This window comes from Pomacea canaliculata, linkage group LG1 (assembly GCF_003073045.1).
Source record: "Pomacea canaliculata isolate SZHN2017 linkage group LG1, ASM307304v1, whole genome shotgun sequence".
Classification (NCBI taxonomy): domain Eukaryota; kingdom Metazoa; phylum Mollusca; class Gastropoda; order Architaenioglossa; family Ampullariidae; genus Pomacea; species Pomacea canaliculata.
Genome location: NC_037590.1, coordinates 44,156,612 through 44,174,645, shown reverse-complemented (window position 1 = coordinate 44,174,645; position 18,034 = coordinate 44,156,612). Strand labels below are relative to the sequence as shown.

General features: G+C 36.6%; 1 long non-coding RNA gene across 1 annotated transcript; it reads left to right on the top strand.

Annotated features, from left to right (window-relative positions):
• The first annotated feature begins 4,473 nt into the window (after positions 1-4,473).
• Positions 4,474-15,362, top strand: LOC112566758. The gene is made up of 2 exons (XR_003099692.1): positions 4,474-14,253; positions 14,499-15,362. It is a non-coding gene; the product is annotated as an uncharacterized LOC112566758 (long non-coding RNA).
• The last annotated feature ends 2,672 nt before the right edge of the window (positions 15,363-18,034 follow it).

Below are 18,034 nucleotides of genomic sequence, written 5' to 3'. Positions count from 1 at the left end.
AACACATCACACAACAGTTAGTGAGGTACCTCATGCAGGAGGCTTGGTGGTGGGGAGGGGAAAGTAGTTTTACATGAGTATGATATGAAAATATTACTTGGATTACCTAATCATTAACAAAAAGTCTAGTGTTATTAATAATGACACCGAGCAGGTTACTTTTTAAAAACTGCTTTAAGATCCATTTTTAATTTAAAAAAAAAAAACATACTCTAAAAACAGCTTCTTGTCCTTATTAAATCACAACAGTGGAAGTACGGCCAAGGTGGCTTACAGTTACTATACCACCTTCCAAAGTGTACTTTGTCATACTCCAAGCACAAGCTCCGACCACACACACCATGCTACATGTGATCACAGTATAAAAATATTGCCCTGAATGGTGTTACCATGGATTCATCATCATAATTGCCTTTAAATTATAGAAAAATGGTCCTGATAACTATTACCTTGAGAAAACAGATATTATTAATAAAATCATTTACCAGAAAATGCAAAAAATCCACGGGTCATATAAGCAGTACGGAATAACTATTCTGGGAGCTTTCTTTAGTTACTTATAGTTCTATTAATAGGTGGGGGTGGGAGAAGTTTTGCAAAAAGAATTCTTTAAGCAGCAACCACTGTGTCATCTGCTTTAAAAGTCTATTCACACAGTTTACAAAGCACATTAAATCCTGAAATACCATTTTGTATTTGAAAATATACACTCTTTTGAAAACATTGAATTAAAATTCAAATAAACATATAAGTATATATGCTTGCATAATCGCCAAGGCAATTCGTTTTGCACAGAAGCATTTTTTTTCTTTTCATCAGAAAAATTGATCTAGTATACTTGCAGCTTAACTTGGACATAACTGAAAGCATGTGCACATTACTGTCACTTATACACTGCAAGAGAATTTTTCAAGCATTAAGTTAGCATTTAAAGCACTCAAGGCTTGTTATAATGATCATTACACATGTACATTGACTTTTGTTTGCTTCTGCAAATGATTGGCAAGACATTGAACCAAGGGTCCAAAAACTCTTTAATTTTTAAAAAATGAGTGGACAAGATCGTGTTAATTTCAACAAATGTGTATTTTTGTGCATTTCTTTTTTTGCTGGTTGGAAAGATATCCAGTAATATTTACTGGATGCTGGTGATTGGGTGTTAAAAAAAAAAAAAACCCTCGGAATTTATTGGTCTGAAAACCATCAGCAATTTCATTTTTAACTGAGGTTTCAAAAGCTTTTTTTGGATGCAAAACCCTGCTACCATTTATGTAGTCATGAAAGTAATATATTAACACCACAACAGCCAGAAAGACAGATCGCAAAATGTCTCAGTTTCAGTTTTACAATGTGTAATTATTACATGTCTTTTTGGTATTCTTATTATTTTAAAAGATCAATGCTGCTTGACAATTTTGGATTTTTAAGCACATGCCTTGTAAAGAGGACAAAGCTCCCTCATGTTGACAGAAAAATCATGGTGAAATTTTCACGAAAAACATCTTCAAAACATGATGTGTTTAGTGAAATAATAGGATCTCTAATGATTACCTTGTGGTTAGCCTTGAGAAGTTTTGAAAGTTTACTTAACATAAATTGCCAAGTAATAAACAACTTCAGAGAACTAGAAAACAACCATAGAGTTGTCACAAGATGTAAGCTACAAGCCAAGTACCTATTGCTCGACTGTACAGTGGAATCTCGGTTAACGATCACAATCCATTCTGGAAAGCTGTTCGTTATCCGAAAAAAATGTTCCCATAAAAAAATAAAGGAAATAGATTTAATTGGTTCCCAGCCCCTGTTGACTCACTAACATTAGAAATTACAGGCTGGGGGTGAGCGATGTTCAACATGGCGGATGGTCGTGTTCCTGCTTGTGGCACTTTTTGGTGTAATGATTTATAAATTATGTTTTCCTATGTTTACTTTTATTTTGCGCTAACTGTTGAATGTCAGACAAAATAAATATGTAAAATAGATTCAAAGAAATGAATACGTAATAATAAAATTAGAAATGAAAGCTCTAACTAGCTTTAATTTACAATTCTGAAAGGTAAGAATATTTACTTTACTGAATTACCTTACCTGCAGTTTAACATGTAGTGTGGAAAGAAAAGAAGTAGGCAGCATATTTCAACAATGAGAATATGTTGCATAATATTTCTGTAAAGGTATAACAGTATCAAATTCTAAAAGCACTTTTTATGTTCTTCTCTTTATTATTAGAGGCAGAGATCACATCATGAAAGTACAGTTCTGTGAATGTGAGTCAGAAGCAGTAACAGTAGTAAGAAATGGCTTATAGGCCAGCAACACCAAAGAAGCCAGAGACCGCATTTTGCATGAAAGTGATGGAGCAATGCAGAATGCTACAGCTAGAAGGACAAATGTCTCTCCAGAAATTTTGCATGGCATTGGAGCGGAGGACAACTTTTCTACATAGTCACAGCAGGGACTACAGAAACATGTACAAGGCACTGGGTAAACATGCTATCATATTTTGTCACAGCATGACTACAGCAACATGTACAAGGCACTTGCTAAACCTATCATCATATGTTGTCCAATAAGTCTAACTTTCAAGAAGCTCCTCATGGTATATTGCTTAATGTCTCCATAGAGAACTGTATCAGTGCCACTAGACCTGTAGTCAAGTAGTGCGACAGTTTCATTTTATGGATGTAAATATAGTTTAATTAAAAGGGTTATAAGCCAATAATTTCAGTTTACATTATTTGGAAACTATGGAAAGAATAAGTGGATTGTGAAAATGGTATTTTATTTTTAATGGTTTATTATAGGTAACACAATTATAGAATTTCACCATCATCAGGTGTTATGTCTTGAGACAGCTCATACCCATGACTTCCTGGGCAAGAAGTGCCCAATATGTAGTCTGGTATGTTGTATAGGTTAATGATTAGGCATTTTAAGAAAATATTTAAACACAGTTGATGTATTCTGCAAACAAAAAAACTTACAAAAGTTTATTACACTTGATTTGTACATAATATTTGCAACCAACAGCCCGAGCAGAGATAACAACGCAATAAGTCTCTGTGAAAGTGTCAGCAGGTAAATACGCATCGAAGCTTACATTTATCAGTAAGGAAAAAAAATTTGTACGAGCATGATTTTCTTGTTAATTTAAAACATATTTTTTGAAAGTGTAACCCATATTGTTTAATGCAGTGATGCCCAACCTTTTTCGGCCTGCGGGCCATATCCATTTCGGACAGCCGTGTCGCGGGCCACTTCACCGCAAAAATTCAAAAAAAAAAAAAAAAAAAAAAAAAAAAAAAAAAAAAAAGAGCAGATACCATTTTTTATTAGAAACAAGTTGTACTTACCATTAATTATGTAGTAATTAGTGGGATAGTTGAAGTTGTTTTCCCGAAACCAACTTCTGAATGTCCGGCCTCATCGTAGAGACACCGAGTCGGAGCACTGAATCGAAATGTTCGTCCATCGAAAAAAAGATTGGGAAACGCCCCTACGTGGGGATAAATACTTTTTCTTCCCTTTTTTCGTTTTTTTTTAATTTATTACTAACATGCCGATTACCTGCACTGTGGGCAGAAGTTTCGCGGGCCGTAGGTTGGGCATCCCTGGTTTAATGCATAGTTGGTCCGTTTTCGATTTAGTATTTTATAATTTTGAAATTACTTTTTTCTTGATAGGTCGACATGGTCAGCAAGCGAAAAAAATGCCAGAAAAGATTGCCAGTACGTACCTCGTTTCTACGACATCATACATCATACTTAATCTTACATGTACAACAAATGGTGACCATTTATGATCAAGATCAATCAATGATAGTCAAAAGAAAGAGAAAAGTATAGGAATTAATTCCCTTTACTCCGGTTTTGGCCAATGAAGCACCAAGCTTCTGGGTAACTAGGACGGTGGCCGACCAAACCTTTTTGTCAACCTGCGGGTTGGGCTCTATCAGCCAACGTCCTTCTGTAACCAGTGTACTGTCTAAATTTGTAACCCTGTGCGTAAATGAAGGAATACATAAAAAAAAACGTAAAGTTGGGTTATTTGTGAAAATCATTACAGCCCCACATTAAAACAGCTATTCATGGTATTTATTACACTGAAAAATTACCTTTATCACCACCTTCAGTATTTTCATTTTGCTGTATTGGCACATGAATGAGTTAATAAAGTCTTTTTTTATTATTATTATTTGCAGCATGCCAAACGCACAGCAGTTTACAGAAATGAGAGAAAGCAAGGGATACAAACCAACCTTCTCAGGGCTCCACAAATAACATCGAAAATTGTGGATGTGTATATCAATGGAGAGGAGCTTAAAATATTAACAATTACCTCTATATCCTATTCACATAAAAAAAAAAAAAATAGCGAGCGCCTATCGATTGACATCCAGATGGGAGAAAAAGCCAAATAATGACCAATCAGTCTTCACAACTCTCTTCCCTCTCTCCATCTCTTTCCTACTCACCAAACATCAGTAATATGGACATTTTATTATCTATTAAATACTAATAAAAATGAGTGATTTATGTAGCTTGTAATCACTACACCATAAAAATACTGTTAAGAAAAAAAAAAAAAAAACCCAGATAAAGTTGTCTGTGTCTTTTGCAAAATACAAAATGTTTGACTGTCTTATTACACTATTAATAACATGGGTTTACAAAAACAAAGTTAATATATAGCTAAATGTTTTTTTTATGTAATTGTTGTACAAATAGCAGGCCCTCTAAATCTTTAAAACTACAGGTACTTACGTAATTTCTGCATCTGTAAACCCATATTCTCTTGTCAGAGAATCTTTTTCGAAGCTGATGTCTGTATGAGCATCAAGAATATTTACTCTAACTTTCTCTGTGTAAAACAAAAGTTAAAATAAACGAGTAAAGAATGACTTCGGCCCTATGCTCCACTGGGAGTGATTAGGATTAATAAGAAGAAAGAATGACTTTTATATTCTTTTACAAACAACTCTAGCCTTGTCTGAAAATAAATATTATCAACGACATGCATGTTACTTCTTCAGTAAAAAGCAACCACCAGCCAGAAAGGAAATCTTAGTTTGAGCTTCATATTGAAAATGGTGAGTGAAAACATCTACTTGCTCTCGCTCTCTCACACTTACTCAAAACTCACCGATAAGAGACTGATCAACTTTTGTTTCTGACATAACACGTAAAACATGGTGTGTATAGTCAGCAGAGAATACCAAACACTGACTGTTGGAATCCACTCCTAGCTTAAATACTTTCACTTCCCCAGCAGTGACCAAGTCATTCTGACACCAAGAAAAATATACTTTAAAACAAGGCTTACCATGATGTTTTGGAAAATTGCCAAAAAAGTAAATATTCAAGTATGATGCACATGTCCACACACACTGGCAAACCCACACCAAACTCATCATGAAAGTATTGTAATGTAATATAACAAATAAGCACTTAATTAAAATTAAGAAAAAAAAAAAAAAAAAATCAAGTAGATAATGCTGCGTTGTTTTCATGCAATAAAGTTAAAAACCAATTATTATGAATGTAACATTTTCTTGATATAGACATACATATCAAAATATATGTTTTCTGTTTTGAAATTACCAAGAAAGGAGTTTCCAGCACTTTACTGCTGTGAAATATGTCTGTGCACAGAGCAATACTCAACCAGCTGTGTGTGCGATTTTTGACCAGACTGTATAACTGGTGTTTCAAAATAATAGGTGGTAATCTTTCCTCAAATTTCTCCAGAGGAAACAATCCTCGCAACAGCAGTAAGGCAGCTTTAGTGTCAGATGGTACTTCTATAATAAGACATAAAGTTGCAACTAATTCACTACAGGTGTATCAATGCAACTGAGCTATAGATATAAAGACTGTAAGGTACGAGTTAAAGATAAAAAGTTATTTCTGTCAGGAGTGAACCCCTACATAAAAATGATAATAAAAGGCTCAAAACTTTTAATAATAATAAAGATTATTTATATAGTGCCACATCCCAGCCCTATGAACACGCTCATGATGCGTTACTAATGATTTTAATTATAACAATTAAAAAAACAATCAAGATAAGGAGAAATTGAAGAAACCAACCAAGATGACAGGAAAGAAAAAGGAATAACACGTGGAATGGGGGAACGTGTAGTGCCATCTGATTAATGACTAATTGATTATAGTACTGAATATTGTACTGAACGAATATAGTACTCTGTTATCCAACAAATCTATGAAATTAAAATAAATGCATAAATTAGGGAAAAAGAAATCCTGGAGACAGAAGAAAATGGAGGACCAAACTTGTTTGTGCAGCCTAGCAACATACTTCACTGTTGAAGATTTAGTGCTAAGATTGCAATAGTTTGTCATCGAAGAAGCCATTAGAGAGAACAAATTAAGAATGCTGAGGATACACCTCCCCAGGTCAAACAAGTAAACAGTTTTGCTGCCTCGAGTCATCAAGACGTTTTGCCACACTGCACATTTCATCTAATTGTTGACATACACAAACAAGAAACTGGATCGAGATAAAAATGGCGCCATAGAAGAAAGGAGCATTACTCAACCCATCAGCTAAAGCCATAGAAGTGAAACAAAATGTCATGATCGAGAAACACAGTCCAGCACATCATTAGTTATATTGTTTAGTTTATATTGTTTGCATATATCAAGATCAAGAAATGTATAGCAGCTCAATCTGCCTGAGACATCCTCTTGTAGATGACACTACAATGAATATATAACAATTGTATAATATGGTCAGAAGCTATTTGAAATGACTTGCATAGGAATGCAGATATCTAACCCTGCTTGGTACAGCGATGAATTAACATGCTGGAATGGTTGAGACCTGGATTTACAATGACTATGAATATATAAGACAAGTTTCAGGATGAAAGTGATAAATGTTATATTGAAGCTAACTTCACAATCATGCTGGCCAAGTGTGAACAACACTTGTGGAATGTCCCTAAATTACATAAGATTGCAAGATGAGAATTCACACATAAGAAGCCTTATCTGAGACACTGAGAATTCAAAGAAATCTAACAGACAGGCTGTGAGAAACAATGAAAGGCAAAGGCCATACAATCTACTAGGCTACAGAAGACACATGATATGGCTTTTGTTTTTTGAAAGAGAATATCCAGAGTTGACATTAGCTATAATGACTGTCTAATAATGGCTAATTTCCACCAGTTCTCTGTCAGGCATTATAGCATTACAATAATAAGACACAGCAGGAACATATGGAATGAAGACGAGCAGTGACAACAGCAGTCATAGACAATAGACATCATTAGGAGCAGGCAGCGGTCTACTTGAATCAAAAACTGGAAAACAAAATTTTTAAGTACTTGGGAGCCAGCATGTCCAAAGATGGCTGCTGTTTTCCAGAAATTCACATCAGCAACCAAACACAAGACCAACAGATTTGTAGGGATCACTGTCATCTCCTTGGGAAGCCCCTATGAACTTGTTCTGGCAACAGCAAAAAGGACGAAGCTTCCCTATTTTGGTAAGTGGATTGCTGTAAGACACCAACACCTTCCATTTGGACATCCTGGATAAAAACTGATGTTCAGGTTCACCAAAATAGGAGTGACTGACAAACCTCATAAAGTGGAGACCTGAAGATCTGACCAACTTTCTCCCACAGCAAAGCTCACAATACAAAAGAGAAAAAGAAAGCATTTTAGCAGCTGCTTGCAGACTCCCATCCTACCCCTAGTGATCAAGTCCCACTCCTAATAACCAAGTCAAAGATCAATTTTAATTGCTCATTAAATCACTGCCCTAGTACTGTTTACTTTGATTTATACAGACTTTAAGCTATAAGGTTTGTACAAACTTATCTTTCTACAAAATGGGTCAACAAACTGAGTCAAAAAACTATGTCTATTCCTCTGGTGAGCTTGAAACGCTGAGCTGTAATCGATAATTAAAAAGAACGCAAGAATGTGACTGAAATGTTTATTACATATTAAGTTTGGCAATCAAGATGGTGTCTGATAATATCACCATCCTTCAAAAAATAAAACTGGATATAGGTGAACACTTCATTACAATTATTAGTGTGCAAAATATTAAAAAGAATACGTTGTCATACTTGACAAACCGTTTGAATCTCCCCGAGTACTAGGCATTCCATTTTCTTCATTATTTGCAGATGATGGCACATACTGACGTTTAGCCTTATATAAATCTGGCAGCAGTGTTCTTTTTCGACTCATTTCTGTAAAGATCAGATGCCAGGGATGATGACACTAAGTATTAATAATAATCATGTAATATCCTTTGAGCACTAACATTTAAAAAAAAATCTTTAACTTGAAGGCACTAAAGTAACGAATGTATATAGCATCATCAAATTTTAAAATCTAAAATTTTAGAATTATGTCCATTTTTGTCACTAGCATTTAATATGAAACAATATGCTACTGACTGGAAAACTGGAAATCTGTAAAGGATGCTTTGTGTACTCTCTAGGTATAAGGATAACTGAGTAATCATGAGAGTATATGTTGGACTCTATTACTTAACCTGTTCCCTTTCCTTTTTTTTTTGGTCAGGCCATCCTACAAGCACAATGGTTTTGCTGGTGATACCTGTCTGATGACCACATTGTGGACTAAACATTTTCTTTCATTTAGGACCAATCTCTTAGTACTTGTGCAGACAAGCTGAATTATGAATTTGAAATTACACATTTGTTCAGTATTTTGATATTTTCTATTTATTAATTTGTTTCAGAACAGCATTCTTTTACTATATAAAAGAACAAAGTCATAGTAAAGGAGCAACATCCTTTGTGGGGGCAACCACAAGTAGCACAAGAATTAGCCCACAAATGGCATGGCCTCAAAAATAAGATACAATATGAGGTCATGGCTCTGCAGGACAGAGAGCGTTATTGGAAGGTTGGTTTTTACAGATTGGTAATTAAATTCTAAGAGACTACACAAACTCAGGTGTGGGCGTTAGTGAAAATAGAATGATTGAAGTGAAATAATCCTGAAGTGATCCGAGGGGATAATTTAGATCTATTCTTTCATATGGAGGCATTGTTCCCAATGAGCAATTTTGTGTGTAAAAATACATGAAAAATAAATGTAGCTTTCCTTATCTGAATGTTGCTGCCTCCAAATTTGTTTTATTCAGGGTTGGATGGGGAAAGGTTAAATAAATTCTCTCCCTTTAACCGATTTTCCTTTAGGTATGGTGTGTTCAACTTGAACTCGTGGGTGAAGGCTGCACTGGGGAATGCCTGATTCAGGCTTTTCAGCAACAGCAACTGTTGGCCTTTTTGGATTAGTTTTATTGTTAAGAGGGAGATGTCTCTTTGCTAACTTACTCCCCTATTTGGTTGTTTATATACAGCCTCCACTCACTGTGTTTTCATAGCATGCAGTAAATTCATTCCGAGATAAAGTGCATTAATTTTGTTCTGCTTAGGCTAACCTTTTTAAATTGTTTGCTCTCCAGGAAACATATATGTATACAGCATATATTTTGACAAAGAAGAAATTTTGGCGAAGTAGACTGGATTTATGAGGGATGATAGCCAAACCTGAAAGGAGCTGGCACCCCGACAGTGGATTTATTCAAGCCGAATCAAAAGTTGAGGGTGAGGTGTTGGAACGCCCAGACCTTGTATGAAACTGGATGCTCTAACAAGTCAAAGAGTTTGACAACTACAACTTGGACATCCTGGGAGTCAGTGAGGTCAGATGGACTGGTACGGAGACTAGCGTCAGGACATACCATCTTGTTCTCAGGAAGATCAGACGCTCAGCACTCTGAAGGAGTAGCCCTACTCCTCAACAGGAAAAGTGAAAAGGCACTGCTAGAATGGAAGCCTTATGGACACAGGCTTTTTGAGAGCAAGATTCCATTCAAAGTACACCAAGCTAACAGTGCTAGCTTGCTATGCCCCAACAGAACACTCCAAGGCAGAAGACAAGGATGCTTTTTCTGTTTGTCCATGTGACACCAGTGATGGCCAGCCGGTCTTTTAATCAACAAGTGCTGATAGATTGGTTTTGTAGAAAACACAGGAAAGAGTGTTGGGGTGTTTTGAATTCTTTGCTGTGACTGAGTTTTTCCTTGACAGGAGCGGTCTTCTCGGTGTTCTCAGTGTGTCCTGAGCGGACAGTGTGTCCTCCTTGTAACAAGTCCTGAATCGACTTGGAGTTTTCGTCCTGACTGGGCTGTGTGCAAATACTGACGATTGATGATGATGATGACTGATGACGACGGACAGACGGTGGACGGATGGATTGGATGGTTGATTGATGATGATGATTATGATGCACCTTATTGTCCTGTGTGCAGAAAATATTTAATGATTCATATAGTAAGAGAGTGTCAATATTTGTATAGTCAAAGTACAATGGAATAATTTAATATGCAGGAGAGAGCACTTTCACACATTGGTGTGGACTACTACTTTGAGATGAGAATAAATGGCCTGACCCATGTGCTAGCACAAGAAAGGCAATCAGTTCCATCGGATGTGAGGTATCTGCATTAATGTGTGCAGAAAATATTCAATGAATTATATGGTAAGAGAGTGTCAATATTTGTATACCTTGGAAAATCTATAAAATCCTTGCAATCAGTTAAATGACTTTTATATTTTTGTTAAAGATGTCATGCTACAGGGGAAATGCAGTCAGCCTGATAGGCATTGTTCTTGTTTTTATAACCCACGAAGTCAGTAAAGAACTTACTGGGAGAAAACGGCAAATTACAGGAAATAGAGAAATCCCTTTGTGTTCTGCAATGATATATATAAAGATATATTGACCTTCACCAATTGCAATGTTTTAAACTAGCTTATATCCACTTCAGATTTGGGATGTCCAATATAACAACACATAAGCTACGATACAGAAATGATGTGGCCCCACATGACGTGGCATGTCCCCTGTGCAAAGAAGAAATAGAAGATCAAGCACATGTACTCGTTTTTTGTTGTTGTAAAGCTTATACTTATATCAGAATGCAAGTCCCAGTACTGCAAGGTGTGTGCCCTAGAGACCCAAACAATGTGTCACGGGTTATGGGAGATGCGGCTGAGGAAACCATCAAACAGCTTTCCCGCTATCTGTATAGAGTTTTTAAATTGCGCGATGCTAGTTTGATGTTTAATGACCCAATGTAATCTTGGAATATGGTTGACCCCTTGATTTGAGCTATCGTGCGCTGGTAGAAAGCATAATTACATTCAATATTGTCTCTTGGTATGGCCAGACAAGCGTGACAAACAAGAACAAACTGAGGCGCGTCATAAACACAGCCAGCAAAATCGTAGGCTCCTAACAGCTGACCCTTTCCCACCTGTACGATTCAGCCCTTGTCCGGAAAGCAAAACAAATCATGCTTGACCCCACCCATCCACTCAACCCCCGCTTCGAGCCTATGCCCTCAAGACGGAGGTTGAGGGCCACTCTTGCGAAAAAGAACGTTTATAGAAGGTCATTCATTCCATCGGCCATCTCTGCTCTCAACAAACAAAAAACTATAAGCGACTAGTAGACCGAACCTGACGTGTTACACACAAGGGGGATGACGTAATCCCATCTCTGTTATCACTGTCATTATGTAGTCATGGAAACTGGTGTATTGTCCTTTTGATGCGGGCGTGTGTGTGTGTGTGGGTGTGTGTGTGCTCACTTCTGCCATTGCTCATGTTATTGTTGATGTTTTTGATTTTCTCTCTGCTTGCATGCTGGAAGACACATCTCCTTTGCTGGACAATAAAGTTATCTTATCTTACTGTTTGTTAATGAAGGGATAGTATTTATACTACATATACAGTATTTCGAAAACACATCGAAAAGAGATAATGGAAAAATATCCTACTGTACCCATTGTCTTTTCTCAATTCACTAAGAAATGTGGGTTTCCATCTGAGGATTGGGGAAAACAGTGGAGGAGCCTGTTCGAAGACAAGAAACAAGGTGTGGTGAATTGCTACTTGCTTTTCAACACATTTCTCTTCCTTTTTATTCTACATGCCTGCTCGTTCGTAACCAATTGCATTAATGTCAATAATAAAAATTGGGCTTTGCTGAAAAACCTGTGCATCCTGCACGGAACATGGCCATCCATATACATCAAAAACAGAAGAGATTTGTTGCCGATAACCTGCAGTTGAATGATTATGTCCTTTTTACGACTGACAAAGCAAAGCAGGATAGATCTAAACAACAGCTACTCAAGAAAAAGCTGAAGAAAAGGCAGAGTACAGGGAACAAGAGAAACCCCTTTGTGGTCTGATTATTTGAAGTCTTGTATTACACTGAAAAGATATAGGACTGAACTAGTAAAACTGAAAATACCGAACATGAAAAATAAGATGAACATTGGTCACACCAAGATGCGTATACATCTGCCTTTGCTAAATAAAAATTACTGTCAATTATTTTTGTCTCATTCTATCTGTGTGGTGCAGAGGTGGATATGTGTGAGTACCTTAAAAGTACATGTTAAAAAACCCCCATGCAGGTTTCCAGTCTGAGGATTGGGGAAAACAGTGGAGGAGCCTGTCCGAAGACAAGAAACAAAAATATGAAGATATAGCTTTCACATTAAGGAACAAAAGACTTGATGTGAATGCCGTGTTAAGAAATATTAAAAACATTGTAAGCTACCTGATGTCTTGAAAGAAAAATGTTAGATAATGTGAACAAAAAAATTTCATCCACCAGATTTATGTGCTTAACAATCTGCCATGTTTGTGCTTCAGTATCTAGATACTTATTTTTTATTAACTTTATTTATTGCCAAACATTGTTATTCAGCATGGACTGCTGCAGAAAAAGTTGACTGTTAACTTCAACTAAAATTTAATAATAAGCAAAACAGCCCTTGATAATATGGAACTCAAATCATTTAGATGTTGGGATTCTTATAATGGTGCTTGCTATTTTGCAGATGACCGTGCTTCGAGAAAATCAGGAGGAAGTCAGGAAGGCAGTTGGTGTGGAATCAATGTGCACACTTGTGTACAAGGATGGTTCCTTGTTATGCACTGGATTTGGCTGCCTTGGGAACCTCCTGAGCGACAGAAGGACTTGCACTGTATCCTCTCATGTCACATTCATCTTTATGGAAATAGAGATGTTGAATTTGTAGATTTGTCTTGTCATTATACAATATGACACTATGGTACATAAGTGCATAAAGTATTTCCAATACTTGGAAGGCTATTTGTACTGTAAGCTTTTTTTTTTTTTTTTTTTGATAATCCAATTTATGTTTATAAGGTCTTGTTATGCTTCCCCTTGAAACGGGAAAGAAAAATGGACAAACGAATATAAGTGAACCAAAAAATGAACCAAAAAATAAAGGAAAGAAAAAATCAAACAAAGAAAGAAAAATTTTATAAACAAGCCTCTTTTAGTGGAGTCCTATTTCATCTGATTCATCTACACATATCCTGACGCCTTGTCTGTCTCTGTGTGTCGCAGAATCCTCTGATGGAAAAAGAAAAGGCCACCGTTTAAGCCCAGTCATCTTGAAGGCATTAAAAAAAGAATTTCGTAAAAATAATTACTTGAAGCCTGCCGCGCTGATAAGACTCATAGAAAGCACGCACCTAGAAGAAGCGGTTATTAAAGTAAGTACAGTAAACTGGTCCAGTGGTTCTCAAAGTATTTCGGACCGCTGACCACTTTACTTAAGTACAAAATATGGCGGACCACCAAGGCCTAAAAAATCACTCTGTACTATGAATTTCAAATTTAAATTGCCGCATTTGTTTCATTACAATTCAAAATTAAATGTACTTAACATTGTAGTTCTTCCTTCCAGAATTGGTTTTCAAACCAACGGAGGAAGCAAGGAACAAAGCCGGCTAAACAACAACAAAAAAAATAAATAAATAAATATGAAAAAAAAACATTGTCTATAACCTACAACAATTTACTGACATTTACTTCAGTAATGATTTTGCCCATGTACCTTGTGCATCAAAAACTCTAATTTGGCGACAGTAGATCCTTTCACACTGATGTTTATGCGCAAGGATTGTCTCTCGTATAACAGGCACAAACAATGATATATCCTGAAGAAAATAAAACACAATAATACGAGCTCGCTACAGAACCTGTAATAGCAATGGAAGGAAGAATAATGGACAACTCCAAAACATTGGATGGGGAAGAAAGAATGGGCCGTCACCGTGAGAAGACCACCAGCAGCATGAAAAAAGGTAGACCGCCTCAGTCTGGGGACCGACAGCAACCAAAAGGTAATTTTTTGTGTGAAGTTTTTGTCTTAGTCTACAAAATCCCACATGCACAGGTTATATTTGATATTGGTTTTGTTTTGAGCGCAGACAGAACACATGAGCGATATTTCAAATTACTAGAAGAAATTAAGGTGAGGCTGCAACAGTTACAGGAAACAATAAACCAGGTGCTGCACAGACAAAAGGTCAATGATGACCAACACTTGGGCGAAACAGCATCTGAAGATTTTTCGTTTCCTCTAAAGACAGAGGCAGATCTGCAAAGGATGGAGGACAATCTGGAGGATCATAAGATGAGAAGGAGAATGGTAAGCTTTGCAGCAGCAGCTATTTTCTTTAGGGTTTTATTATTACTGGGTTTTTTTTCTCAAGAATGCTGCATAACTATCATTTAAGTGCGTCTTAATTCTGTCATAACAGTGTCATGACAGCATGCATTAACATGAGCTTTCGGTCACATACCTCAGTATTGTAGCATTTTATTTACTTTTCAGATGAAGTATCTCTCCTCCATGGGGGGGGGGATAATGTTGCAACTTTGGTGCGCAGCATACTGAGGAGAATATTCTCAACTCCACTTGCACTTCAGTACAATTTCACTGGAGTTAAGGGGAAAAAAGGATTCCTTGCACTCAGAGTACGAGGAGTAATGATGGGTGAATTTGCTTTACTGTGTTTGCGGAAAATATTTCCAGGATGTGAACATTTAATATTGAATTTGTGTTGCACTTTATCAGTGCCACTGTAAAGGCATGTGGATAATGAAATGTGAAAAGAAATAGGAATTTTTAGTGGTAATAAAGTGTACAGAGTTTAGGTAGTAAACATGCATATTAGACATAAAAAGTGCGGATGTCAGCGATTTTGCCGCTGAATGGAATTCAAAAAATGGTTTTATTGCAATTGTCACGGTATCAGTTGCCATGGAAATAATCCAAAAACCGAGAAAAGAAAGTGAAAGCTTAGTAACTTAGTTTTATCTAAGCCTTTCATGTAATTTGCCTATAAAACCAGATACCGAGACGTACAAGAAAACACGTGGTTAGAGTTAACAATTGAAATAGTAAAAGTAAAAAGGTGATAGTAAATCGGCGAAGAAAAAAAAAAAAGGCTATGCAGTTAGAGCACGATAATGAAACGAGAGACTAAGCGATAACGAAACGAGCCTCAAAAGGCTATCATATGCAAAATTGTACTCTCTAGGTATATGGATAACTGAGTAATCATGAGAGTCTGAACATTTTCTTTCATTTAGGACCAATCTCTTAGTACTTGTGCAGACAAGCTGAATTATGAATTTGAAATTACACATTTGTTCAGTATTTTGATATTTTCTATTTATTAATTTGTTTCAGAACACCTTTCTTTTATTATATAAAAGAAAAGGGAATACATTTAAAGAAACAACATCCTTTAATGCCCCAACACCAGATTGTGAAAGCTTTAGCTTGCAAATGGCGCAATCTAAAAGAGAAACTACCTTATGAGGTCATGGCTCTCCAAGACAGAGAGAGATACTATAAGGTTGGTTTCACAGATTGGTAATTAAATTCTAAGAGATTACACAAACTCAGGTGTGTGAAAATAGAATGATTGAAGTGAAATAATCCTGAAGTGATCCGAGGGGATAATTTAGATCTATTCTTTCATTTGGAGGCATTGTTCCCAATGAGCAATTTTGTGTGTAAAAATACATGAAAAATAAATGTAGCTTTCCTTATCTGCATGTTGCTGCCTCCAAATTTGTTTTATTCAGGGATGGATGGGGAAAGGTTAAATAAATTCTCTCCCTTTAACCGATTTTCCTTTAGGTATGGTGTGTTCAACTTGAACTCGTGGGTGAAGGCTGCACTGGGGAATGCCTGATTCAGGCTTTTCAGCAACAGCAACTGTTGGCCACTTTGGATTAGTTTTATTGTTAAGAGGGAGATGTCTCTTTGCTAACTTACTCCCCTATTTGGTTGTTTATATACAGCCTTCACTCACTGTGTTTTCATAGCATGCAGTAAATTCATTCCGAGATAAATTGCATTAATTTTGTTCTGCTTAGGCTAACCTTTTTAAATTATTGTTTGCTCTCCAGCAAATGACCAAATATCATCAAAAAGAACGTTCAAGAGCTGAGTGGTGGCGCATAGGTGAGTATACTACTGTGGGACACTGGAGAATAACTGCAATGTATGTGGAAATAGCAGCAGTGGATTTTATTTTCAATATTTTTTTTACAGAAGCAGATCAGTTTTAACAATATAGGATCTATTTATTTTGAATGGTACAGTAAAGTGTGAGATCATTCGGCTATAATGAGTACGGCCACGATGGCTCTCATTCCTTGTATAGTCATCTGGGTTACGAGCAGGACAATAAGCTTGGTGTGGCGTACTACCACATGAAAGATTTGCTATGTGTAAATGGTTTTGGACTTGTATGGTTACAACAAGGTGTAGGGAGTGTTAATATATTTATACGTACATTCCCACAACGATTGAAAGACTGTTTTGTCCAGGACTGGCACTCCACTTGAAGAACAGTTCTCAACTAGAAGTGTACGCATCAAAGTTACCTCCAACCTGAAAGATATATTGACCTTCACCAATTGAAATGTTTTAAACTAGCTTATATGCGCTTCAGATTTGGGATATCCAATATAACAACACATAAGCTGCGATGCAGAAATGATGTGGCCCCATGTGACATGTCCCCTGTGCAAAGAAGAAATAGATGATGAAGCACATGTACTCTTTTTTTTTTTGTAAAGCTTATACTTATATCAGAACGCAAGTCCCAGTACTGCAAGGTGTGTGCGCTACAGACCCAAACAATGTGTCACGGGTTATGGGAGATGCGGCTGAGTTAACCATTCAAACAGCTTTCCCGCCATCTGTATAGAGTTTTTAAATTGCGCGATGCTAGTTTGATGTTTAATGACCCAATGTAATCTTGGAATATGGTTGACCCCTTGATTTGAGCCCAATGGCTGAGGTCAATAAAAAGTCAAAGTGGCATCATACCATGCATTGAAAAAAGATAATGTTCCTACAGGTGTTTCAACATGGACCCATGAGAAGGTTTCACTTCTCAGTGAACTTTAGAGGGAACATTTGGAAATGTTTTCCAATTCAGCTATAAAGCACCATGAAGTGTGGCGAAAAATTGCCTTGCAGATGCAGGCAAAGGGTAACCATGTCACAGGTGTCATGTGAAAAAAAATTCAGATCTCTCCGAAACAGGTGTGTGGTGAATTGCTACTTGCTTTTCAACACATTTCTCTTCCTTTTTATTCTACATGCCTGCTCGTTCGTAACCAATTGCATTAATGTCATTAATAAAAATTGCGCTTTGCTGAAAAACCTGTGCATCGTGCACGGAACATGGCCATCCATATACATCAAAAACAGAAGAGATTTGTTACAGATAACCTGCAGTTGGATGATTATGTCCTTTTTACGACTGACAAAGACAAAGCAAAGCAGGATAGATCTAAACAACAGCTACTCAAGAAAAAGCTGAAGAAAATGGCAGAGTACAGGAAACAGAGAGATCCCTTTGTGGTCTGCATATTTGAAGTCTTGTATTACACTGAACAGATATAGGACTGAACTAGTAAAACTGAAAATACCGAACATGAAAAATAAGATGAACATTGGTCACACCACAGATGCGTATACATCTGCCTTTGCTAAATAAAAATTACTGTCAATTATTTTTCTTTCATTTTATCTGTGTGATGCAGAGGTGGATATGTGTGAGTACCTTAAAAGTACATGTTAATCACTATGTT